Source organism: Theropithecus gelada, chromosome 5 (genome assembly GCF_003255815.1).
Source record: "Theropithecus gelada isolate Dixy chromosome 5, Tgel_1.0, whole genome shotgun sequence".
Lineage (NCBI taxonomy): Eukaryota > Metazoa > Chordata > Mammalia > Primates > Cercopithecidae > Theropithecus > Theropithecus gelada.
In genome coordinates, this window is record NC_037672.1 from 63366364 (window position 1) to 63393531 (window position 27168).

General features: G+C 41.0%; 1 non-coding gene and 1 pseudogene across 1 annotated transcript; both read left to right on the forward strand.

The window, feature by feature from the left end:
* The window catches only part of LOC112624307, a 29448-nt pseudogene extending 2390 nt beyond the window's left edge, over positions 1 to 27058 (forward strand).
* Positions 15921 to 16023, forward strand: LOC112625642. The gene has a single exon (XR_003119722.1). It is a non-coding gene; the product is annotated as a small nucleolar RNA U13 (small nucleolar RNA).
* Positions 27059 to 27168: the final 110 nt, after the last annotated feature.

Genomic DNA, 27168 nt, shown 5'->3' on the forward strand with positions numbered 1-27168 from the left:
ATGAAAATAAAAAATTTAAAAATATATATACTCATCTTTATCCCAACAGTCACAAAATTTTTAATTTTTTTTAGTAGAGGAAGGGGCCCATCGAGGCAAGAGTGTCTAAGGCCAATGAACATACTAACGCAGCCCTGAAAGCCATTCCTGCTGCTGCCTTTGTAACTAATTGCCTTCTCACACCCATGAAACTGGTGACTAGATACTGGCATTTACTGCAGAAAAAGCTCACTGGGCAACAGAGAGCGAGAAAAGCAGGAAGTGATTCTGCCTCATTTTCACCTTCCTGACTCATGCAAGAGCATCTAATCTAGCCATAGATGAGTTCTGGGGCTAGAAATCTAAATGGTTTTTAGATGGATTTTAGTGAAATGGCTTTTGAATGGACGCTGAGTGCCTGTCTCTCACTGCATCCACTACACTTGTGTGTGTTAGTAGAACTACTACAGGACCACACACCAGAGGAAGGGAGAGACTACAGGCGCCGATATAAAATCAGTTAAACTTTGCTGAAAATGAAGGAAATGTTGCTTCACTCTCCAAGGAATACTTGTGTTTCTGTGCAGATCAGATCCTGATTCCATCCAAATCAGAACAGACGCTATTATCACACTGAGTTAGTATATTTCCCCCTGCCTAATTCAGGTAACAAAAAATCCACAAGTAAGGAGATGGGGACAATTCATATTCAAGTAAATAACAGCTTCCAGCTTCTTTTCCCATTTTTCCTTCCCTCTGATCTCATCTTCTACCACTCTTCCTCTTCCTCACTGTGCTCCAGCAACCCCTAAAACATGCCACATGCACTCCCACCTCAGGGCCTTTGCACTTGCTAGTCCAAAGCCATCTCACTCACAGCTATCCTACATAAAAGGGCAACCTCAAGCACCCCCTCTTTCTCACTCTACTTTTCTACACAGGACTTGTCACCTTTGGACACACTCTGTTTTACATGTTTATTTGCTCATGACATATCCACCCTTCTGGAAAATAAACTCTATGAAGACTGGATCTTTGATTTATTCACTGTTGTATCCTCAGCACCTGTAGTAGTGTCTGGTGCTTATTAAGTGCTCAAAACATTTGTAAATAAATGAATGAATAATTAATATTAATACCTTGGCTCTCCTTTTCTCCCAGTTCAATTCATTTTAGCTGCTGTGGTCACCTTCAAAGGTCCTTGAGAGAGACATGTCAATTAGGTCATGCACACTGAACTGCAACTGAGATGAATGACATCATTGGTCATCAAAATTTAGGTTAAACATTTCCTCAGTAGTTACTCAATATTTTATACATGAGGACAGACCCAAAGAGAAGTACTTGCTTAGGGCCACACAGGGCCAAAGTTTAGGTCTCCTAATTCTGAGTCCAGAGTAGTATTTTCTTTTACTTTTTTTTTTTTTTTTTTTGACAGAGTCTTACTCTGTCACCAGGCTGGAGTGCAGTGGTGCGATCTCAGCTCACTGCAACTCCGCCTCCCAGGTTCAAGCGATTCTCCTGCCTCAGCCTCCCAAGAAGCTAGGACTACAGGTGTGCACCACTGTGCCCAGCTAATTTTTGTATTTTTAGTAGAAACGAGGTTTCACCATGTTGGCCAAGATGGTCTCGATCTATTGACCTCGTGATCCACCCACCTAGGCCTCCCAAAGCACTGGGATTACAGGTGTGAGCCACCACACTCGGCCAGCCAGAGTATTTTCTGCTACATATCATAGCAATGTCTATGCTTTTGGTATTCTTATTACCAGGAATATTTGAGGAAAAAAATGACTAATATGGGCAATCCTCAATTCTATTATTATTATATTATATTTATTTTTAGAGACGAGTTTTCATCATGTTGCCCAGGCTGGTCTCGAATTCCTGAGCTCAAGCGATCTGCCTGCCTCAGCCTCCCAAAGTGCTGGGGTTACAGGTGTGAGTCATCATGCCTAGCCCTCTCTTTTATTTTTGTTGAGCTTAGAAAATGACATGGCTTTCCATCTTCACTTATATATAGCCTAAGTATTGGCATCATGAGTTCTACAACCTCACTTATGAAAGGAATTAGCTTGTACCTGTTCTCTAGTCACTTTCCCCCTAGCACCACCTACCAACTTTGTTTAAATTCCTACAAGTACCAGTAACAAAACAATTTTACCAAATTATTATTATTCACTATGATCCTGTCATCCATTGAGGTATGATATCCAATTAGGCAATGTTAGTTCCTGGAAAACCGAAACACTCATCATTTTGGAAATGAAAAGTAATTGCTGGATTCACTAGCCAGAGCACAGACAAAATTCATCTTGTCCTGAGAAATGTCAAAGCTTTGAATTTTTAAGTAAAAGTCTAAAAATATCTGGTGCTGAAACCATTATTGCCAACTAAGTGGTCCTGTATACTGAATTCTTCTGACTCAAAAGAATTCCTATAGCATCCCACCACCCCCAACCCCACACCTCATTCTTGTTTATGTGAGGCTGGCAGTCAGAAAAGTGAGTCATTAGTTAGGCTTAACTTTTGGAGAGGTATATTATTTGCAGACAGATTGTACCTGAAAATTCTATTCCAAGATTTGAAAGGATTGTAGCAGAATTTTCCTGGGATACGTTTGCAATGACACTTGACAGAGAGAAGAAGGAAGATATGTGTCTAGATAGCTAGAGGGAATCTCAGCAGTGTTAAGGCCATCTAGAGCATCAAACTTCGTTGGGGAAAATTCTGGAAGACCTGCTGGTGAGCAAAAGACCAGCAGTAGGGGCTAATCTATCCTAGGGATGAGAGCAGGTGCCCTCTCATCACTCACCTGAAGGAGAAAGGTACCAAATAAAGCATTTCAGACTAGGAGAATGCAGCTAACTCCTAATGAAGTGACTTTCAGTTTAGTTTTGTTTTGTTGTAGCCAATCCCATTGTTATATGCAGTGTAACTTTCTGGGAAATAGCTGTAATTTCACTCATTTCTCTCCCTCTTCAAGAAGAGTATGGAAATGCAATTGAATGAGAATATGTTATTATAAGATATTGTACTTAAGATCCTTCTGTATGATAAAGACAGAAAATCCTACTTACACAAGGGAGGAAATTTACTGGGTTGTGTAACTGAAAATCCAGGGATAGTATGGGCTTTAGGCACAGCTGGATTCAGGGTTCAAAATGTGTCACTAGGTCATGGATTTCCTTTATCTTTCACCTCTGCCTTCCACAGATGGGCTTTAGCCTCTGGTTCTACATGGGAGCAAGCTGACTACACAGAAGTGCCAGCTTCATATTATCCCAGGTTCAAGTCCACTGGGAAGGAGTGCCTGCCTGGAGGATGCCAGACTCTCACTGGCCAGAGTGCCTCTGGGATGGGGATGGGGAAGGGGAAAACCCCATAACCACTGGGATTGAGTAGAGGGATGGAGTAAATCACTAACTAAAAAGTGGAAAGTGTAACAAAGAATGTCACAAGGAAAGGCCAAGTAACCAGAATGTTCATAAAATAGGGAAAACGTCATATCTGTTCAAATTCAAATTCACTGCATTGAATATTGTGTGACATCCCGTAACTGAAGAGATAGCAGTGTGTGTTCACCAAGGTTGAGAGTACAGGCAACATTGGGCTGGTGGAAAGGAATATAGAACTATGCTTCAGGATTGCTGAGTAATCATCTTGTTTGATTGCTTATTTTCCCATGTGATCCTGAGTGATTCATCTCACCTTTCAGGTTCTCAGGCTTTTATATTTTTTTTTCCCATCTGTTAAACAGAACTGCCTGTGTTACTCATCTTACCAGGTTACTGTGTAGCTGAAATCAAATAAAACATTTAATAATACTTTTATTAGGCCGGGTGCGGTGGCTCACGCCTGTAATCCCAGCACTTTGGGAGGCCAAGGTGGGCAGATCATGAGGTCAGGAGGTCGAGATCATCCTGGCTAACATGGTGAAACCCCGTCTCTACTAAAAATACAAAAAAATTAGCTGGGCGTGGTGTCAGGCACCTGTAGTCCCAGCAACTTGGGAGGCTGAGGCAGGAGAATGGCGTGAACCCAGGAGGTGGAGCTTGCGGTGAGCCAAGATGGCGCCACTGTACTCCAGCCTGGGCCACAGAGTGAGAGTCTGTCTCAAAAAAAAAAAAGTTTTATTAAATTATCATGAGATATATTTCCATACAGATATTACATATTTTGTTTCAATAAAGGATGAGGCAAATCCACCCAGTGATTTTTCACTTCTGAGGGCTGTGCGGTTCTTGAATTCCTGACTGCAAAACTGAAGCGAGTTTCTTTCACTGGTTCTAACAAGTGAGTCCAAAGTTTAATCAGATATTCATTCACTGAACTTTTACTAAAAAAGAACATTTGAGGAATTAGCATAAGATCTGAGATGAAGGTAATCCACTGACAGATTTTTCTTTCATTCTTATTCATTTGATCTGAAAATGTGTTTGAGCACCTACAGTGTGATGAACAATATAGATGTGGTCCTGCATTCATGGAGCTGAGAGTTAAAGTGGCATTAAAATATTAAACTAAGCTGTGTTCAGTAACATACATCAGCTACTCAGGAGGATGAAGCAGAAGGATTGCTTGAGCCCAGGAGTTTAATGCTGTAATGTGCAATGATCATGCCTGTGAATAATCCCTGCACTTCAGTCTGGGCAATACAGCAAGACCCTGTCTCTAAAAAATATGTATATTAAACTAACAATCAAATGAATGAACATATAATGACCAACTGACAGAAGCTATAAGACATTAGAGAAGCCTCTCTGGTGAAGTGACAGATAATCTGAAACCCAAATGACGAGTAGACTTAGTCATTGGGAAATTGTGATGCTGTGAGAGAACTCGAAATCAGAAATGCTCCAAACAAAGTAAAATGCTGGTGAAGATGTTCCATATTGGATGCTGGTTGTTTTTGTTCACTTAACATCCCTATCCCCGTTCTTTTGGTAATCTAAATTCTTGTAGTTTAGGCATCTACGTGACCAAGACCTGACTGTAGTACTCTTTTCTCCAGGGTATCAATCAGTTCAGATATGGACACTTGTTTTAACCTAGCCAGACAAAGTGTTGTTCTCTGGAGACTTTCTTGTATAATGTCAGGAAAAACTGAAACATTTAGCTGCAGTTATTAAGCTAAGAATGTGTAATGGTGTGAGATTCAGCCAACTATATAGTTAGAGGAAGCACAGTCTACACAAGACTACCTACTTCCAACACCAACAGCAAACTCAGGAGGTTCCCAAAACATACCTTTGATAATTCACTGGAAGAATTTACAGAGCTCACAGAAAGTTGCTGTACTCATGGTTACAGTTGACTGCAGGGAAAAAATACAAGTTAAACACAGGCCAAGGAAGAGACACATGGGCCTGGAAGTGAAGTGGTATCACTGTCTAGAGTAGATAGCCAGCGTTCATCATCTCACACCAAGAAGATTAAGGACATGGACATACACACAGGGAGTGAGTTTAGGAGCAGAGGTTTAACAGGCAAAAGAAAGAGAAAGGATAAGTGAGAGAGAGACAGAGAGAGAGAGAAAGAGAGAGAGAGAGAGAGAGAGATGCTTGAAAAGGAAGTCAGGTGTGTAGTGGGAGGGCACTGGATTTTATAGATACACTTGAGGAGGCGGGTCTGATTTACACAGGGCCCACAGATTGGTTGGACCAGATGCGATGTTTACATACAGGGTGGGGAAGGTTGGCTACTAAACCCTAATCCGATTATGCAAATGAGCTTTCCACTTGGCTGGCACTATGTTATCTACTCCTTACTGTACTTGTATCTGGCAAAGAGAAGGGAAGATGGAGCTGTTATTTTGAACATGCTTAGTCCCAGGTAGCCTCTTCCTATTGGCACAGCTGCCAGCATTCACCCATGCAAGCTTCTAGCTTGCTTTTCTATGTCTGCAGCTCAATTTTACAGACTGTTCTTTGTTACAAAACAAATGATTTGGGGGCTGCTTTTCATTAAAAGGAAAACCTTACTGAGGACTTCCTTACCCTCACTATCAGCCTAAATAATTTCTTTTTAACTCCTATATCAGAAGGTGCCAGATGTGGAGTTTCCAGTTGTCCTCTCCCCATGGAGTCGGGGCATCTTTACTGTCCTGGCATCAGTGTGTGATGGTATGCAAAGTACTGCCACAGAGAAAATTCCCTCAAGCCTCAGGGCCCGGAGTTTTACTGGAGCTCCACACAGGCAAAATTGATTAGCCATGAGAATGATTTCAGTTTCCAGTACCCAAAGTCCCCACCTTAAGTAACCTTGGTGGTGTGACTCAAAGCCATAATCACACAGCTCTAAATCACATTGTTACTATCTGGTTGGCCCAAGGCCCCCAGGCAAACAGAGACACTCTTGTCAGGCATGACATTCCAAGGACCTAAAGATTACCTCCCAGAAACCAAGAGCAAAGGCCAGATCACTCTTTGAGTAAGGTTCATTCCTTACTTCACAAACAGGCATCTCTGACAGTGAATATTCTGCCTTCATAATGACAGTCTGTGATAAGAAGAAATTAAATCAAAGATAAGCAGAGTTAAAAGATGAAGCAACAGAGCAATAAGGTCATAGTTTGAGTTCCCAGAACCAGCCACACCTGAAGTCAGCTGCCTCCTAGGCTCCTCACTTGCATGCACTACCATATTTCCTTTTTCACTTAAGTTTGATTGAGTTTATATTTGCCCTTTGAACTAGAGAAGTTCTGAGGTAGGAGAGAGCCTTTTCATTTCAAAGATTTGAAAGAACAACTGGAATATAGTGAGCAAGGGAAAGTGAGTGGTAGATAAAGCTAAAGACATTGAAAGGGGGCAAGATCATGTGAGGGTGTAACGGTGATATTAAGAATGAGGCATTATCCTAAGGGAATTAATGCAGAAATAGAAAACCAAATACCAGATGTTCTCACTTATAAGTGGAAGCTAAACATTGACACAAAAAAGGGAATAAGAGGTACTGGGGCCTATTTGAGGGTGGAGGGTGGGGAGAGGGTGAAGTTTGAAAAGCTACCTCGGGTAACTATGCTGATTACCTGGGTGAAAAAATTATCTGTACCCCAACTCCTGTGACATGCAATTTACCCGTGTAACCTGCATATGTACCCCTTGAACTGAAAGTAAAAGTTGGGAAGAAAAACAGAATTAGGGAATTTCCCCTAAGTGCAGTGGGAATCTTCTGAAGGATTTTTAAAGGCAAGCGACATTATCTGATCTATCCATACATCTATATATAGATTTTTTTTTTTGAGATGGAATTTCGCTCTTGTTGCCTAGGCTGGAGTGCAGTGGCACAATCTCGGCTGGCTGCACAACCTCCACCTCCCAGGTTCAAGCAATTCTCCTGCCTCAGCCTCCCGAGTAGCTGAGACTACAGGCACCAGCAACCATGCCCAGCTCATTTTTGTCTTTTTAGTTTCACCATGTTGGCCAGGCTGGTTTCAAACTCCTTATTCAGGTGAATCCACTTGCCTTGGCCTCCCAAAGTGCTGGGATTACAGGCGTGAGCCACCGCGCCCAGCCAATCTGAGCTATACTTTAAAACATATACAAGGAGAAAGGACAGGATTATGGGGAAGAGTGCAAACGATAAGAGTATTTACATTTAAGAAAAATTCGGAAGTAAATTGACCTGTTGGACTGTCTATGGATGGCTACTTTCTCTAGCAAGTGTCAAAAATTAGCCTCAGATTTATGGCATGAGCCAGTGGATGGATGGAAGTAGCATTTTTTGAGATGAGAAAATAAAGGAATGAGATTGTAGATCAGTTTGGGATATGATAAATTTAAAATGCCTGTGAGTCATTCAAGTAAGATGTTGGTTTCAAAGACACAAGAGAAGAAAGTATGTCAGAAAGCAGGGAGTGGTCAACTGTGTTCAATATTTCTGAGAGTTAAGATGAGCACCAAAAGTGTCTGCTGGGTCTGGAAACATGACAGCTTTTGAGGACCTCGAACAAGAGCGGTTTTAATAGAGTGGTGGCAAAGAAGCCATGTGAATTGGAGTAAAGAGCGAATGAGAGGCAAAGCAATTAAAACTGCACATATGCAACATTCTTAATAAGATTGTCTGTGAAAGAGAGTAAAGAGAAAACGACATGGGTGTGAAGTCTGGGGAAGGCTTGTTTGCTTTTAAGCTGGGAAATGTTTGGTCATGTCTGAATGCAGATAGATAGATACTGATAGAGATAAATATGGAAGATGTAGAGGAAAGAAAAATAATTTACTAGTCAGGGTAATGATAACTGCTATAACCAAAGGAATCTGCAATATATAATAGGTCAAACACAATAGAAATTTATTTCTCATTCACATGAAGTTCAAAACAGAAGTTCTGTTTTTTCTTTCTCTTCTTTTTCTTTCTTTCTCTTCTACTTTCTCTTCTTTCTTTCTTTCTTTCTTTCTTTCTTTCTTTCTTTCTTCTCTCTTTCTCTTTTCTTTCTTTCTTTCTCTTTCTTTCTTTCTTTCTTTCTTTCTTTCTTTCTTTCTTTCTTTCAATGAATCAAGTGCAGTAGTGAGAAGTGGAGAAAGAGTAGAATGAAGAGTTTGATCTGTAACTGACTATGACCAATCAGTTGAGATAACTCACTACCTTCAGACCAGCCCCAAATAAATGTTGTTAATGGTAGCTGGGTCTTCTCTAAATGGTGATACTGAAATACAGACTGCATCCATCTTGTGGAAGTCTCATCCTTAATACTTGGTTTTCAAGTTTGCTGTGCCTCTCTGCATCAAATGGCAGAAGGTGTTACAGTAGGTAGCTAGCCAGGCATGAGTAGGGCAGGAGAGGGCTCCCCCAACACCCCTACTGGGAAGATCAGGTGCCCATCTGGTGGTGGCCAGGCAGTTGTTAACTGTCTCTCTAAAATAATACTTGGTCACGGCCAGCATCAGGGAAAGGCAGTCTTCCTATATAGAGAGGAAACACCTGTAACTGGTAATCGGCAGCTTTCAGGAGTTGGGCGAGTGAACCCAGGCATTTGAGAGACAAAATGACAGAGTATGACAGAGTATGACCTTCCAGGGGCATTCCACTGGAAAAGAGAAGAAAGCCTCAGGTGAGCATGTGTACAGCTCCTTAAACACATTGTGCATGCTCACCTCCCAAGCACAAGGAGGGCACTGCACGTGCAGGTGGGTCACCCTAAGGGAAGAATTAAAAGAAAGGGGTGCAAGATGCCAGAAAGACACCAGCATATAAAACTCCAAGTCACAAGGTCAAACACTGCACTTGTCCTTCAAGTTACCTGCTTGGGTCTCTTCCAAGTGTACTTTCCTTTTATTCCTACTCTAAAGCTTTTTAATAAACTTCCACTCCTACTCTGAAACTTGCCTCCATCTCTTTTTCTGCCTTATGGCCCTCGGTCGAATTCTTTCTTCTGAGGAGGCAGGAATTGAGGCTGCTGTAGACCCGTACAGATTTGCCACAGGTAACCCAGATATTCGCCACCCGTAAGAAAGGGAGAAGAAGCATTCTTGCTTTTGAAGCTAGCTGGTGGACCATGCCACTTCTAATCATATTATATTGAGAATAACTAGTCATGTGGTTCCACCTAAAGGCAAGAGAGGTTAGGGAATGTCGTTTCTGGTCAGGCAGCCACTACTTCCCAGCAACAACTTTATAGCAAGAAAGAAGAAGCCTAGATTTAGGAGGACAATGATTTCTGCTGCAGGTAACAAATAACCAGTTAGAAACATTCTCTGAGAAGACAGGACAGAATGGGATCCAGAACGCACATGAAAGAATTTGCTTTTGGTAGGAGGAGGGACAAACCCTCCATTGAAAGAGAAGGAATGAGAAGTAAACAGGGGTTTGTATCTTTCTTACTTATAGTGAGTGCCAATTGGAGGAACAGCGTTAAGATTATAGAGTTGAAACCAAGTTGTGCCCAAATTTGGGACCCTAGTCTACCACACAGAATTTGGTTGAGGAATAAGGACGGCCTACTTTAGCAAGAATGTTTACTAACAGGATTGAATTAGAAGGAATACACAGACAGGATAAACCATGCTTGAAGAAAGCTGAGATTTATTCTTTTGGGGGCTACTTCACACTATTTCTGGCCTCTGTCAGGATGATCTAAAGAAAAATTCAGAGAATGAGGTTTTGTCTCAACATGAAATCACCTTAAAAGCAGTGCCAAAGGCCTTGCCCTCCCTCAAGTATAATAGCATAAAAAACAAACTAAAAACCTTGCTAAAACTAACCTGGAGGAAGAGGCCAAAAGATAAACAATAAGTTGCTCTCTACTTGTAGAAGCTGAGGGGAAAGCTGATCACGAGCTGGGTCAGGTTAGCCAGCCCTGATACCACAACTGGTGGTGAAGTCAGCAGCACAAATTCAAAAAGCCTTGCTGTGCTAGGCTTCACTATCTTGGCTCTCACACAAGAAAGGGAACTTGTGACCAAAAGGGACACTCCAAAAAGAATTTCAATGAAGTACAACTTGAGCAAAAACAATAAGTTGCCCAGATTTCTTGGATCACAGACAGAGGGCCTGGCATGTGGAATGAATGCCATCAGCAGAGAACACAGCCTTGATTGGTAGCTATGGAGCCCACTGCCCACGTGGTGTCCCCAGGCCGGCTTCCTGGTGAATGCTTTTTGGTGAATGCCAATCCACTCCCCCGGCTCCTTCTTGCTGTTTTTTTCTCCCTCCAAATGATTCCCACAGAAATTTTTCCCACCCTAGACACCATGATAAATATTCTTTACTAAGATGTCATCGCAGTTTGGCTTTGTAAAAACTTTTCCTTCGGGAATGCAGAGCAACATTGATGGTAGGAATTAAAATGGTTCAACCCTTTGGAGAATTGTTTAGCAGTTTCTCACAGTGATAAACGTATATCTACCCTATGATTCAACAGTTCCACTCCTGGGTATTTACCCAAGAGCAGTGAGAATATATATTCACACAAAGACCATCACAAGAATGTCCACGGCAGCTTTTTTAATAAGAAGCCAAAACTGGAAGCAACCTAAATATATATCAACAGGAAAAAGGATAAACAAATTATTGTATATCTACACAATTCAATACTACTCAGCTCTAATAATCTGATTTTTAAAATGGGCAAAAGATTTGAATAGACGTTTCTCAAAAGAAGATATACAAATGGTAAACAGCATATGAAAAAGTGCTCAACATCATTGATCATCAGAGAAATACAAATCCAAACTACACTGAGATATCATCTCACTCCAGTTAAAATGGCTTTTATTCAAAAGACAGGCAATCACAAGTGCTGGTGAGGATGTGGTGGAAAAGGAACTTTGGACAATGCTGATGGGAATGTAAATTAGTGCAACCACTAAGGAGAACAGTTGGAGGGTCCTCAAAAAACTAAAAATAGAGCTACAATATGATCCAGCAATCCTAATGCTACCTATATTCCCAAAAGAAAGGAAATCAGAATATCAAAGAGATATTTACACCCCCATGTTTGTTGCAGTACTGTTCACAATAGCCAAGATTTGGAAGCTACCAAAGTGTCCATCTGCAGATGAATAGATACAGAAAATGTGGTTCCTATGCAGAATGGAGTACAATTCAGCCACAGAAAAGGATGAGATCCTGTCATTTGCAAAAACATGATTATAACTGGAGGTCATTTTGTTAAGTGAAATAAGCCAGGCACAGAAAGACAAATATTGCATATTCTCACTTATTTGTGGGTTCTAAAAATCAAAACAATTGAACCATGGAGATAGAGAATAGGATGGTTACCAAAGGCTGGGAAGGGTAATGGCAGAGGGGGTGAGCAGGAGGTGGAGATAGTGAACAGGTACAAAAAAAGAATAGTTAGAAAGAATGTATAAGATCTAGTACTTGACAGCACAATGAGCGAACTATAGTCAGTACTCATTTAATTATACATTTACAAATAGCTAAAAGTATAATTGGATTGTTTATAACACAAAGGATACATGCTTGAGGGGATGGATACCCAATTTTCCATAAAGTGATTATTACACATTGCATGCCTGTACCAAAATATCTCATGTACCCCATAAATATGTACCCACAAAAATTAAAAAATAAAAAAAATTTAAATACTACTTGGCAATAAAAACAGACTACTGGTTAGTGCAATGGCATGAATGAGTTACTAAAACAGTATGCTGAGTGAAAGAAAGCCAGATGCACACAAAATTATACAGTTTGATTCTGCGATGATGAAAATGTTCTATATCTTGTTTTGAATGGTGGTTGCATGTGTGTATAAAGCTGTCAAACCCCATTTAACTGAACATCTCAAATCAATGTTTTTATTGAATAAACATTATACCTCAAAAATAATCTTTTATGAAATGCTGTTAACATACCCTTTACCTATTCTCATACTTCAGGTGCTTGAAAATAAGCTTTCTGTCCCTTCTAATATCTTAGAATGGCTTACAAAGCAGTCTAGAATTTAAAGGCAAACACCAGCAGCAGTACATGACACACTGCAGCTAAACCCATGGAGAAATGGGCTAAGTGTGAGTGCCCTGGCATGTGGCACTGGAATTAAACCCTGTTAACTGTATTTTTGCCACCAACAGACACCTCTTCTATTCTGGCTTAGAAGGAGGTAAGCACTAATTCTAACTATACTGGCTCCTGGGGGTTACACTGAGAGAACTTAGCAAGAATTGACACATATAGTATGGGAATAGAAAAATCTGGTGCCATCATCTTTTAAATTTTAATTTAATTTTTAAATTTAAAAAAATTGCCAGGCATGGTGGCTCATGTCTGCAATCCCAGCATTAGCACTTTGGGAGGCTAAGGCGAGTGGATGGCTTGAGCCCAGGAGTTTGAGAACAGCCTGGACAACATGGCAAAATCCCATCTCTGCAAAAAATACAAAAATTATTCAGGTGTGGTGGCATGTGCCTGTGGTCCCAGCTACTCAGGAGGCTGAGTGGGGAGAATTGCTTGAGTCCGGGAAGCGGAGGCTGCAGGGAGCCAAGATCATGCCCCTGCATTCCAGCCTAGGCAACAGAATGAGACCCTGTCAAAAAAAAGAAAAAAGAAAGAAAGAAAAAGAAAAAAATTTGAGACAGGGTCTCACTCTGTCATCCAGGCTGGAGTGCAGTGGCATGAACATGGCTCATTGCGACCTCCCATGCTCAAGCAATCCTCTTACCTAGCCTCCTGGGTAGCTGGGACTAAAGGTGGGCACCATCATGCCCAGCTAATTTTTAAATTTTGTGTAGAGACAGAGTCTCCTGATGTTAGCCAGGCTTGTCTCGAACTGCTGGGCTCAGGCAATCCTTCAGCCTCAACCTCCCAAAGCGTTGGGATTACAGGTGTGATGCACTGCACCTAGCCTGTGTTGTCATCTTTAATCCCTAGATAGACTCCCTTCTCTGATTTCCTATTGTATTCTTACCCGTACCAAACAACTCAGCTCTTTATTTTGTATATAATAGATTACTTATGAGGCAGGCAATACAGTGGAATGGTTAAAAACATAGTCTGTGTAATCAGAGAGAAATCTGAGTTCAAATTCTAGCTCTGTAATTTATTACCCATCTAAATTCAGAGAATGCACTCAGTCTCTCTATGGTTCAATAACCTTTTATGCTAGACACTCTGGATTCCAAGAGGGAAAGATTGAAGAGGGATGTTCTATACTTAACAGACTTGTCAGTTTCACTCTCCTGGGATAGAATGGTCAGTAGGTTGGGAGAGCTGAAGGTTGTTGTGCTGATGGAAAGGATGGAAAGGAAACATCAGGAATGGGGACAAAACATTATCTCCCTAGCAATTTGTATGGGATTTCACGACATTCAAAGCTCTTCCCCTAAGTTGTCTACTGTAAAGAAAATATTATCATCCATATTTAATAAATATAGAAACTGAGGTTCAAAAATTATTCTGTATCCACGTGAAGCTGACAATAAACCAACTACACCTTCAGTAAGTGAACAAAATGATTTTCAATGACTTTTTAGTTTATAATATAGGCAAATATTTTAAACTTATAATAGACAAATTAAATACATAAAGAAAAAGTCACAAGTAAGTATATACTGTAATGGATTTTGTATAAATCAAACATAAGCATGTAGTCGTCACCCAGATTAAGAAACTGAACACTCCCAGTGCCTCCAAAACCAGCCTCCACAGCCACTCCCTCACAGCCTCCCCGAAGAGTAACCATATCTTCACTTCTAACATTGAAATTAGTTCTGCCTGTTTTTGAACTATATGAAAGTAGAATCATATTAAATCACACACTAGGCTCCTTTTTGCCCATCACTTTTGCTCAGTTTGGTATGATCCATCCACGTTGTGATCATTCTTATTGCTGTGCAGTCTTCCCTAGAAAGGACATAGCACAGTGTCTGTTCATTCTAGTGGATGGGCATTTGGGTAGTTTCCAGTTGGGGGATTTTATGACTACTGTTGCTATTAGCATAAATGTCTTTCTGTGAGCCTATATATGAATTTTTGTTCTGCAAAAATTCAGCTGTAGACTTGCTGAGTCTTAGGGACTTCATATGTTCAGCTTGAATAGAGAGTGCCAAACTGTTTTCCAAAAGGTTTGTACCAACTTGCAGTCCTACCAGCAACTAGCTCCTTTTGTTTCCCATCCTTGCCAATACTTGTTACTATCAGTCTTTTGCATTTTGGCCATTGTGGTGAAGCTGGGGCATGTTTTATCTTCAGTACCAACTGTTGGTAGTCCTTTCTTTTTTTCTCTCCTACTTGAGTTTCATTTCCTTTCACACAGTGGCTGAGATACTTTTGTTCCACTTTCTTCTTTTTACTTAAAGTTGTCCATTCTAGAAGAAATTCTGGTGAGTTCTTTCTTGTCTTTTCTTTGTTTTTCACCTCCCCCCCATGTTGCTTTCAGTCACCCTGACACGTACTTCTTAACCACCTCTCAGAGCCACTCCTCCAGGTGACCTTGGCGACACTGGTCAGGGCATTCAGCCACCTGGACCATGACCCCACTTGTACCCCCAGGGTCTCTGGTTTGCATTTTCTCTCCTATCTCATCTAGTCCCATTCACACCCATCCTGGGAACAGTTCTAGTCCCATTTCTTTACCAGGCCCTAAAAACTGTCAGATAGGCCAGGCGCTGTGGCTCACATCTGTAATCCCAGTACGTTGGGAAGCTCAGGCATGTGGATCACCTGAGGTCGGGAGTTCAAGACCAGCCTGACCAACACGGAGAAACCCCGTCTCTACTAAAAATACAAAATTAGCCGGGCATGGTGACGCATGCCTGTAATCCCAGCTTCTTGGGAGGCTGAGGGAGGAGAATCGCTTGAACCCGGGAGGCAGAGGTTGCGGTGAGCCAAAGTCGCGCCATTGTACTCCAGTCTGGGCAACAAGAGCAAAACTCCGTCTAAAAAGGAAAAACAAAAAACTGTCAGTTAATAAAAATAGTTAGCATTTGTTGACAGTTTACAATCTGCCAGAACATCATAATAATCTTACGTTCTACACAAAATTCTACATTTTACAGCTGGGGAAATTAAGGAACAGGAAGGTTAAAAAAAGTTTCCAGAGTTCAAACTGCTACTGATTGACAGAGCCAGAATTCAAACCCAGCGAGTCTTAACCCACAGTGCACACTCTTAGGACTTCAGTGACTTCAATCTCTATTGTCTGTGCCACTCATCTGCCAACTCTATTTAGATTCTTGTGTTTTTGGTCATCTTTATATTTCCATCTCCATCACCATGATTTTGAATCTTTAGGATCTCCCATCTGATCTTGTAGGCACTTAACAAATGGAAATATTGGTTGAAAAGAAAAGTAAAAACTTAAACATTCTATGTGAGAAATAATACCACAAGGTGAAAAACACAGATAACAAATCAGAAGAGTAAAATATATGACGAAGATTTAATATCCTTACCATCCTTTTACAAATCTATAATAAAGAAGGCATGCAACCTATCGTTAAAAATGAGTAACATAGAAATGAGTAACATAAGAGTTGTTCCTTTCATAGTTCATATGTGTGATGATTGGGTGTTCATGCTCATGCGTGAGATGTGCTTCCCTTACGCCTTGTTCAGACATGAGCACTTTACCATCTGATGTGAACAAAATAATAATAATAAGTAATGTAAGAGTAAAGTAAGCAATTCACACTAGTGGAAATGGCTAAATAACTTATAAAAAGGTTTACTTCACTGGTAATAAAATGAAGGAAAATCTGATTTTTTACTTTATACTTTCCTATATTCTCATGTATTTATTCATTTTTCAAGGAGTATGTATTGGTTTTATCCTTTTAAATTTTAATTTGATTAATTAATTAATTAATTTTTTTAGAGATGGAGTTTTACTGTATCACCAAGGCTGGAGTGCAGAGGCATGATCATGGCTCACCGCAGCCTCAAACTCCTGGGCTCAAACAATCCTCCCACTTCAGCCTCCAGAGTAGCTGTAACTACAGGCACATGCCCACTACATCCAGTGAATTTTTTATTTTTTGCTGAGATTAGGGTCTTGCTATGTTGCCCAGGCTAGTCTCAAACTCCTGGCTTCAAGCAATACCCCCATCCTGGCTTCCCAAGGTGCTAGGATTGCAGGCATGAACCACTGCTCCTGGCCTTATCCTTTTCTATTAGTTATTTCTATTTGGGGAAAACAAAAGAATGTATATCACACATTCTAAGAATCTGAAACTCTCTGGGGTCTAATGGCAGGGGTTAAACAGTTTGGGGGCAAAGAGTTGCATTTCTAAGAAACCACTCACTCAATCTTTTTTTTACTTACTCAATTTTCTGCCCCCATGTTTCTGGGCAAATTAGTCACATCTGGACCATGTCATCAGGACCTGGCACATCTTTCCTCTCCCCCTCTCCTTTCTGTCCTGAGGATACAGTAGAGTCCTATAAACCAGACTCCTGGTACTTACCTACAGTACTACATTTTCCACTGGATCCCAGTCAGACTGGGTTCATCTGTGGCCAGTTCAGATGCCACAGCCCCTATAATGACCTATTAAAAATCTACATTGTCTGTTGATGTGACATATCTTCCTAGCAGAAAACCCAGCCATCACCTCAGATCCCAGCCCAGCTCCTCTTTCATTCCTCTCTCATCTTCTTCACTTAACCATGAACTTACCTGTCCTTCATACAAGAGTCCTAATAATATAAAATAGTGTCTATAATTTATTGAGTGTTATTATAACTTCATGCTAAGAATCAACACATATCTTCTCATTTTAATCCTCCCAACAATGCTTTTAGTTGCATATAATCACTATTTTACAGACATAAAAAATGAGGATCGCACAGGAACAGCCAAGCCAGGATGTTAAGATTTGTCTGTCTGGCCTTCTTTTGACCAGGGGTCTTTCTTCCCTCAGCTTTTCTTTTGCCCTGACTTTATTCTCTGTTAGGTCTGGATTCCTAGCACCATCAGATGACCTGTTCTCTCTCCCCATATAATTGCTTGGATTTCTCCTGATAGTGCCTCAGCAAGCCCTTAACAGTTTTCCTTTGTTGTCATCTGCACAGACACCTGTATGATCAAACATGCCCATCAGTTTCTTCCTGAATCTTTACTCTCAATACCTGTCAATCCAGTGCAGCCCAACTTAGAGGCTTCTCCGTCTCCAGTAACCTGCAGCATCAGCTGATTCCAGTTCGAATGGGAAAATGCTTTGTTTCTCTTGACTAAAAAACTGGGACTAGCAGGGTGTATTTGTGTTTTCAAAGAAGAATGTATCAGTCCAAGTAAGTTTCTAATGCAAGTAAATTTTCTAATTAGCAACGGTCCCCAATCTTTTTGGCACTAGGGACCGGTTTCCTAGAAGAAAATTTTTCCACAGAGAGGGTGGGGGTGAGGGTGGGGGTATGGTTTTGGAATAAAACATTTCCACCTCTGATCACCAGGTATTAGTTAGATTCTCATAAGGAGCACACAACCTAGATGCCTTGCATGAGCAGTTCACAATAGGGTTCCTGTGAGAATCTAATGCCACTGCTGATCTGATGGGAGGAAGAGCTCAGGCAGTAATGCTCACTCACCTGCCGCTCACCTCCTGCTGTGCGGCCCAGTTCCTAATAGGCCACAGACCAGTAACAGTCCACTGCCCAGGATCCTGGATCCCTGCTCTAATATGAAGAAATTCAGAAAAGAGATGGGAGGTGGCATTTTACAGAAAAGGAAGCTGAGTCTCAGAAAATGTTTGGCTTGGCCAAAAATAAGCAGCAAAATGTGAAAATGAAATTCCACTGTCTAATCATTGCCTCCAAGCCTTGTCCTCTTTCTGTCCCCACCCAGCACCCTTCATGAGCTGGCAATAAACGTCTCCCTCCTAGGTTTTCATGCTTATAGGAGAAGCCATTGGCTCAGAGAATCCCTGAGACGCATGGGGACAGGACTAGTCTTCTTCCCTTCTCCACTTTACTCCATCTGGCCTTGCAGTGAGCCCTCTCTATGAGTAAAATTGTTGATGAGACCATTCACTCAATTATAGCATTTTATGTGATATTATTTCATGAAATAAAATGTTCAACTCTTGATTACCAGTCTCCCAGTTTTCCACCAAGGTTGTGATGTGTTCTCAATGTACATTTAAGTTCTGTGAAGATTTTCCATTCATACATTCATCCAATAAGTGTCAAGACATAAAGAATGCTAAGTCCCAGGAAGAGAAAGAAGAGCCCCATAGAATAAGGGGTTTAATTTCATGAAGTGATTTGCATCAAATTCACTGGCCTCTCCTTGACTTCCAAACTTATTATCTTTCTAACCCAAGGCTCAAGGTAAGCCTACATTCTTGTGACTCTTTCAGACAGTCGATCGTAACAAATCATGCTACCTTGGTTAACTGTCTTCACTTGATGTTCCACCCAGAGAAGCACATTTACTTTTCCTTCTGACCACAGCAGCCCTAGCCACAGCCTGCATTGTCCAAGGGCATGCCGAGCCAAATCGCTGCTATCACTGTTGCCACCTTTTGATCCCTAACACCATCTGACAGAGCCTTGTGTCCCTACCATATTTCATGTCTTCCATCCTTGGGTTCCTCTTTTGGCACTGAGGAGCCCAGTAGGTGCCCACATTAGACACACTTCCTCGCTGGCCAGACAGCAGGTGGGCAGAACCACAAACTCACTTCAGCTGCTGTCTTGAGATGCAGCTTTCTCAGGGACAGCTGGAGAGACCAAGTACACAGTCTCAAAGTGCAGTGGTCATGTCTTGTTCATCTTTGCATCCTAGCACCTAGAAGAGTCTTTAGCACTAGGTAGGAGCTCTGCAAATATTTGTGGAAAGAAGGAAGAGAGGGAGACCAGAATACTGAGGTGATTTGCCTAAGACACCTAGCTTAGTAGAGAACTAGATATGAATCCTGGCTCCCAAAGTCCTATATCTGTGCTCATTCCACTCTACCACCCTAGCTTTACATTGGCCTCCTGAAAGAAAGAAAAATGAGATAAATAACAAGGGAAGGGAGAGAAGATACAGAAGAGAACACCCAGTAAGGAAAATTTGGGATTGAATTTGCAGGTGGCATAACCACAAGGCCAGGGCTGATGTTTTCCTGGGTCTGAGGTGGTCTACTCCAAGGCAGATAACATAGTAGTTATGGATAAATGGTGCTATTGATCAAATTCTTACATCTGGAAAAGGCCTTGAAAAATAGTTGATTCCAGGCACAGTGAAAGTAGTTCAAAAATATGTATTTTCAAAATGTAAATATGGACAATTACCATTATCCCACCCCCAATCTCCAAGCTTTTCTATATCTCATTTTAAAAATAAATATAATCTTTTCCTACCTAACCCAGCAAGATAAATGTATCCTAAGAATTTGCTATTATTATCGCTCTTACTTAAAACATCTTTAGTGAACCAAGCATAGTAGATATTAATCTGATTTAAGTAGAATGAGTCAAATTATACTCAGAAACCCCAGTAAAAATTTTAGTAAGAAATTTCTTTTCAGAATATGACTTTGATGCATATTTATTTTTTTCATGAGGTGTGGACTGAGGAAGAGGAAGGAAGAGAAAATAGGTAAAAGGAATTTTTTTTTTTTTGCATTGCCATACTGTTAACCAAAACTAAAGACCAGAAGCAGAGAAATGGAATAATTAAAAAGTGATGACAATGTAATATTTAGGCATGCTGTCACACAGAGTCCAACAAAATGGTTTTAGAAATTATCTTTAATTCTTTTAGTTACTGGGGAAAAAATAATTCAGAAAACTATAAAGAGATAAACATTTCCTATTATCCTATTGTTTGAAAATAACTACAGTCAGCATTTTAGTATATAGCCTATTCTACTATTGTAAAATAGGTTCATTTCTAAGAAATCTCAACGTATCAAAAGAATGTAAAGAAACAGGTAAGGTAACACTGGTTGAAATTGGAGAAGGATGGCTGGGCAATAGGGATGGAACAAAAATTTCTCATTTAGAAATACTAGCATGTGCCTTTTAGATTTTATCCTTTACGAGTGTATCTCCTATTAAAATTAAGCCTAATTGCCATTTAAAACTAAAATTTTTTAAAAAATGTTTTAATGAAAACAGAAATGTTAAAACTCACAGTAAAACAGAATTTTAAAAATAGTAATTTTTAACAATAAATTTGCTTTCATAACCATAAATGTATTTGATTATTGCTAGCTTTAATTTTTAAAAAGTAGATCAAAACCTACAAAAGGAAACACAAACTTCCTTGCACTTTCCACCACATATTCAGCACCTCTAACGCCCCATCACTGTTGCTGTGCATGTCTGCCTGCAGTACAGTCCATTACAGCCAGGGGAAGCAGCAGCTTTTTACCCTTCTGATGAGACCAATTCCCCATCAGTTTTGGTTATTACTAACAGTGATTCAATAAATTATATTCAATAAGCAGCCAATTGTGCTATGTCCAATTTTTGTTATGGACACTTTAACTGTAGGAGAAATTAATGCCTGTATAATTTTCCAAATGCTTTCTCCAGGCATGTGTACATATACTTTATATAGAAGTTATCTTTTTAAATTTGTTTTTACCAGAAAAAAAAGAATCATAATAAACCTACTTTAGAAGGTTTTTTTTTTCCACCCAACAAAGCATTTTGAAACTCTTCCATGATAACAAATGTGGATCTAATTATCATTTTAACTTATCAAATTTCACCTTATCTATAATAAAAGTTTAATCCTTTATGAGATTTATCTTTCAAAAAAGAAATGAATTTGCTTTTCTTCTTTAATACTGCCAGTATTTTCAGTATCTTTATGATGTTACTATATGAACGTAAAAAATCAGTGTGATTTGGTTCCATTATCATTTAAAGCCAGACACTAAGACCAATGGAGGCTGATATTCCTGTAGGCCATAGCAACCCTGGGAAATTTTGCCTTGGCTGAAGCTATACCAAATCCAGAAGTAATTGAAGTCCCCCTAAGGTTTCAGGTCTCCCCAAGGAAGGCAGGAGTTGTGCATTACTCAGCATTCTCAGATCTATTCTAAAGCAGATTATTTTCTTATGTTTTGATTCAATTCCATACAATTCAAGCATTTTTATTTAATAAGTACAAGGCATTGTGCTCAAGGAGAAGGATAAAAGCTAAAGTGGATCATTCTAATTTTCCTGAACACTTACAACCTCATAGGAACACATACATACATAAGTAAGACACAAGGAAAATTTGTAAGACAAAATAAATAAAAGTATTATAAGAAACACAGAAGAGGGATAGATTACATTAGGCTGAGTGAGGTGGCTTTTGAGTTGCTACTAGAAGGGCGAGTAGGACTGTGATCAGAAGAGAGAGGAAGGGCTGGATGGAGCAACAAGAGTCTGGGCTATTAACACAGGTTTGAGTCAGGCTGACCAGAGCTGTAAAGCCCTTCCCCTGTTCTCACTGTGTGTTCTTTTCAGTTCTGTCTTCCTGAGGCTGCTATGTTTCTGGGCATGCCCAGGGAATCTACAAACCGGTTGTGCAGAGCCAGGCATTTCAATAAGAAACAAAATGCTGAGTAACAACATGAAGTCAGAGTGTTGCTTGCCAAGAGCTGGGAGGCCTGGGTGGTTTCCCAATCTTAAAGAAGCAGAAGGATATTAAAGTGAGCCTCCCAAAGGAAAATGTGGATCTACTTACCGACGCAGAAAATGATACACACGGATTCGATTTAGGTAGGTGCACTACCTGTGATGACTATTGGTCACTCCCAGATCACATGGACCAACTGTAGGTCTCAACTATTTTGACTTTCCAGAACAGACTAATACATAACTAACGGCTTACCTTTGTGAAAAATATTTTAGGCACTGTAGAACAGATAATTCTTAGTCCTGGGCCAAAGGGGGAAAGTTTGGAGAGAAACAGGAAATGACTCTGCTACAAAGAATTCAGGAGCATGAGTGAAGTGAATAAACAATCCAGGCACAAGTGATGAATTCTAGATGTCCTGGGAATAACAGGGCGTGTTGCCAGCTCAGATGGGTGAAATCCACTCTGATGAAGGGCTCCAGGGCTGCAAAGAGACCACTCCTACATCCATCACATCAGTGTCACAGGTTTACCACCTGCTCAGCTCTTATTCAACATCCTAAGGCCTTTTGCCCCATCACACACATTTGACCATTTAGTCTAGGAATCAGATACCAAATACTGGGGAGATCTCACAAAGCCCACAACTAAAATAAGCAGAGGAATCAGAAGCTGGACAGAGTGACCCAAGGAGGACTAGGGATAACTCAGGAGTTCCTTATTTTATTTTATTTTGAGAGAGAGTCTCGCTCTGTCGCCCAGGCTAGAGTGTAGTGGCGCGATCTCCGCTCACTGCAAGCTCCGCCTCCCGGGTTCACGCCATTCTCCTGCCTCAGCCTCCCAAGTAGCTGGGACTATAGGCACCAGCCACCACGCCCGGCTAATATTTTTGTATTTTTAGTAAAGACGGGATTTCACTGTGGTCTCGATCTCCTGACCTCGTGATCCGCCCGCCTCGGCCTCCTAAAGTGCTGGGATTGCAGGCATGAGCCACCACGCTCAGCCTCCAATTTGCAGTCTTGTATCCCTCACCCCCTCCCACCTTTTCCCTGGAGTCCCCAAAGTTCACTGTGCCATTCTTATGCTTTTGCGTCCTCATAGCTTAGCTCCCACTTATGAGTGAGAACATATGATGTTTGATTTTCCTTCCTGAGTTACTCACTTAGAATAATAGTCTTCTATCCCATCCAGGTTGCTGCGAATGCCATTAATTCTTTACATTTTATGGCTGAGTAGTATTCGCTCTCTCTCTCTATAGCTCTCTCTCTATATATATAGCTATATAATAGCTCTCTCTATATATACACTTGTATCTAGAGAAATCATTCTATATATACACATAGAGAGATACATATACCTTCATACGTGTATATGTATGTATTATATATGTATTTATTATATATAGAGAGAAATACACTCACACACACACATATACACATATATATATATAGAGAGAGAGAGAGAGAGAGAGACAGAGAGACAGACAGAGAGAGAGAGATTTATTTAGGAACTGGCTCACATTATTGTACACGCAGGCAAGTCCAAAATCTTCAGAGTGAGCTGGTCAGCTGGAGCCCCAGGGAAGACTTGGTATTGCTGGTCAAGTCCAAAGGCAGTCTGCTGGCAGAATTCTTTCTGCCTAATGGGAAGGAGAGGGAGTCTTTATCTGTTAAGGCCTCCAGCTGATCAGATGAGAGCCACCCCACATTATGGAAGGTAATCTGCTTTACTCAAAGTCTGCTGATTTAAACGGTAATCTCATCTAAAAAATATGCTCACAGAAATAATTAGAATAATATTTCACTAAATACTGTGGTCTAGCCAATTTGACACAGAAAATTAACCATCACAGTCCCCATTCACATAAATCCTCTTTCTTCTACCTCCTGGCCTGAAAGATGCTCTCCTGTGAAATCACTGTTCCCCCAACTGTTTTCAGTATGATAGCCTTATCTTCTCTGCTCAAGTCAGCAGGTGAGATGGAGCGGCCAGCTGTCTTTCCTCCCTCCAGTGTGCTTTCTCACCCTCCAATTACCCTCACCCACTCTCTCTGCTCAGTTGAAGACTGTGCAGTTCTCAGTGCAGACTCACCGGATCCATCCTCACTTCCCAAGCCTACTTCAGCAGCGGAATCAGCCCTGCTCCTCTGCCCTGCACTTTGCCATAATCTGTATTGACTTTGGAATCCACATTAACCTTTTAGATTCCTTTACCCCAGAGGTATTTCCTGGGTCAAAGACCTCCACCTTTGACCTGCCTTAGTCAGTGTCGTTAACACTCAGGGTAACCTGTGTTTCTGAGATCTATTATCCCATTTGCAGTCACAGCCTGTCATCTCCTTCACCCCACCCAGCAAGCCCATCTCTGGCTTCCCTGGAATCTCTCCTGCCTCACACAACCTATCTCATTTCATTCACTAATTCTATTTGCCTTCACTCTTTCCTGCCTTGCTTACTAGAATCATAGACTCCCTGTGTGCCCCCAAATCCTGGACTTCACTTCCAAAGAACCCATGGAAATACATGTAAAGTAGTGGCAGTGTGGTAGATACAATTAGATGGGATTTCCTCCTCCTCTTCTTATTGCTCCTGTTCTTCACCTTCCTCTCATTCATTTTCGTTTGTGTTTCCAGGTAACTGTGCTTTGAAGAAAGAGGTGGAACTTTGAAGCCGTGGCTCATTTCCTCCTCAGAGTCATCTAACTTGAGCCACTCCCGTGCTCCTACCTCTCCATTTCACTTCCAAAGCGCTTGGTGACTCCCTAGCACACCAACGCAGAGAATCACTGTTCTAGAGGATTTCTACCCTAAAAGCCTCCGTTTTCTTCTTTCAACTCCTCCACCCTATAACCCCACGAAGTTACACACAGTTACACCTCCTACTTTATAGTGACTACTGAAAATAGTCCTTCCTATTTCGGGTTGTGTCCCTCCAGAAACAGATGCTGAGAAAAGGATCCAGGGATCCCAGGAAGCACTGGGAAGTGAGTGCAGAAGTGAGACAGAAAAGGAAAGGAAGCCAATACAGGGTGTGTTGTGAGTCAGTTGTCACTGCGGGCAGCTGGGGCTCAGAATTCCTGGGGGGTCTCAGGGGCAGCATAGATCACGCCTCAGAGTTGTCTCACTTGGGAGGCAAGAGCCCGTGGCATTTATCCATGGCCTCCCTCTGTCACTGGTTGAGGGCCGCCCCAGGGGTGTTACTCCCTGACACTTCTTTTCTGACCCAAGTGTGGGCCAAGGCAGCTCCCACAGACAGATAAAGGCTGCAGCAGGGTCACCAGCACTTGCAGTAAGGAGAGTCAGCACATAGGAAATGCTGAGTGTCAGGGACATCTGTGGAGCACCAAGAACCTTCTACATTTCCTATCCAACTAGCTTTACTGTAAATGTAACTACCCCTGTTTCTAGCTTCCTATCCTTTTATTCATTGTCTTAGGTATTGTTGGATACAGCATTTTAATTTAATCTTCTTGACCATGGAAGTTGGCATTATCTCAATTTTATAGAAGAAGAAACTGAGAAATTAAGAGTAAGCAACTTCACAAAAATTACCCAGTTAGTAAGTTCTGGAACTGTGATTTAAAGACTCAAAAATCCAAGTATTTTCTAGTATAGCAGAAATGCAAGGGCAGAACCCTAGGACTACCCATCCTTATTAGCAATGTCCTGGGTAATAAAAGATGAGTTCAGAGTAGAAATAGAGGGGTTATGTCAGAGAAGGGAAAAAACTCTTCATCTAAGACTGGTTTTGACCAACGGTTCCCTGACTCCATTTCTATTGACACAGCACACTAAAGCTTAGTAGGCCAGAATCTTACTGTTTCTTCCAGAGGCCCTTACATAATTTCTAAGAACAAAGATCAGATAAAATGCTATTTGCGGAATAAGTGATGTCTGGCATATAATAAGTACTCAATTTAACAATTATATATTGATGACCTAATACGTACCAGGCGTTGGACTAGATGCTAAGAATAATGGTGGACCCTAAATATTGACTGACAGAAGCATGAGTTCGCTTTTGAATATGAAATATATACCCCACATTCTCAAACTAACTAATTATACATAACCATCAGCTATGGCCACTTAACTTTTGCAATTAAGACGAACCTAGTACTCAATAGTTTCTCAGATCTGCCTTGGCTTATTTTCATTTAACATTTAACAACAGCAGAAAATGTTGACGTGAAAAGAGCACACTAAACATAGGATTACTGTGAAGATTAAATGAAATAAATGCCAAATCCCAGGTATTTAATATAATTGATCATTCTTATCTTTATTATAGACTGTAAGTTCCATGAAAACGGCACTGAATTTTTTTTTTCTTTTTTTTGAGATGGAGTCTCACTCTGTCACCCAGGCTAGAGTGCAGTGGCATTATCTAGGCTCACAGCAACCTCCGCCTCCCAGGTTCAAGCAATTCTCCTGCCTCAGCCTCCCGAGTAGCTGGGATTACTAGTGTGTGCCACCATGCCCGGCTAATTTTTGTATTTTCAGTAAAGACTAGGTTTCACCATGTTGGTCAGGCTGGTCTTGAACTCCTGACCTCAAGTGATCCACCCACCTCAGCCTCCCAAAGTGCTTCGATTACAGGCAAGAGCCACTGCAACCAGCCGAACAGGCAGTAAATTTTTACATGTATATGTAGCTTTTAGATTAGTGCAGTAGGGCTTCAGTTCACATTGATAGGCTGAATGAGTAATATGGATATTATTACTCCAATTTTTCAGATGAAATTAATACTCAGAGAGATTGAATAAGCTGCTCACTTTCTCAAAGCTAGTTGCTGTAAGAGTTAGGATAAATGACCTATTTCTTTTCTTTTATTTTTTTTTTATACTTCTAACTCCACTGTGCCCTAAGGGCTTCTCTAAAGCATGTAGCATGATACTGAGCACACAGTAGGCCTTCAACAGTTGCCACTATTGCTATATGTCACTCGTCAGTGGTGTGTTATTAGTTTATTACTGCCTTATGATAAACTTCTCCATTGGCTTGCAGGTACAGAGAGCAACTCTGCTGCTGCTCCTCCGGAGTGCGGCATCATCTTCCTGCTCTTCCTTCCATTTGCTCTGTTGGCTCCTACTCCTCTCCCACTGAAGAAACTGTAGCTTTCCCCAGGGCTTAGGCCCAAGCCCTGCTGAACCTCTATCTCTGTGTGTTTGTCTGCATGTCTGCAGTCACTTCAACTCAAACTGTACCCACCAACGACAAGACCCTT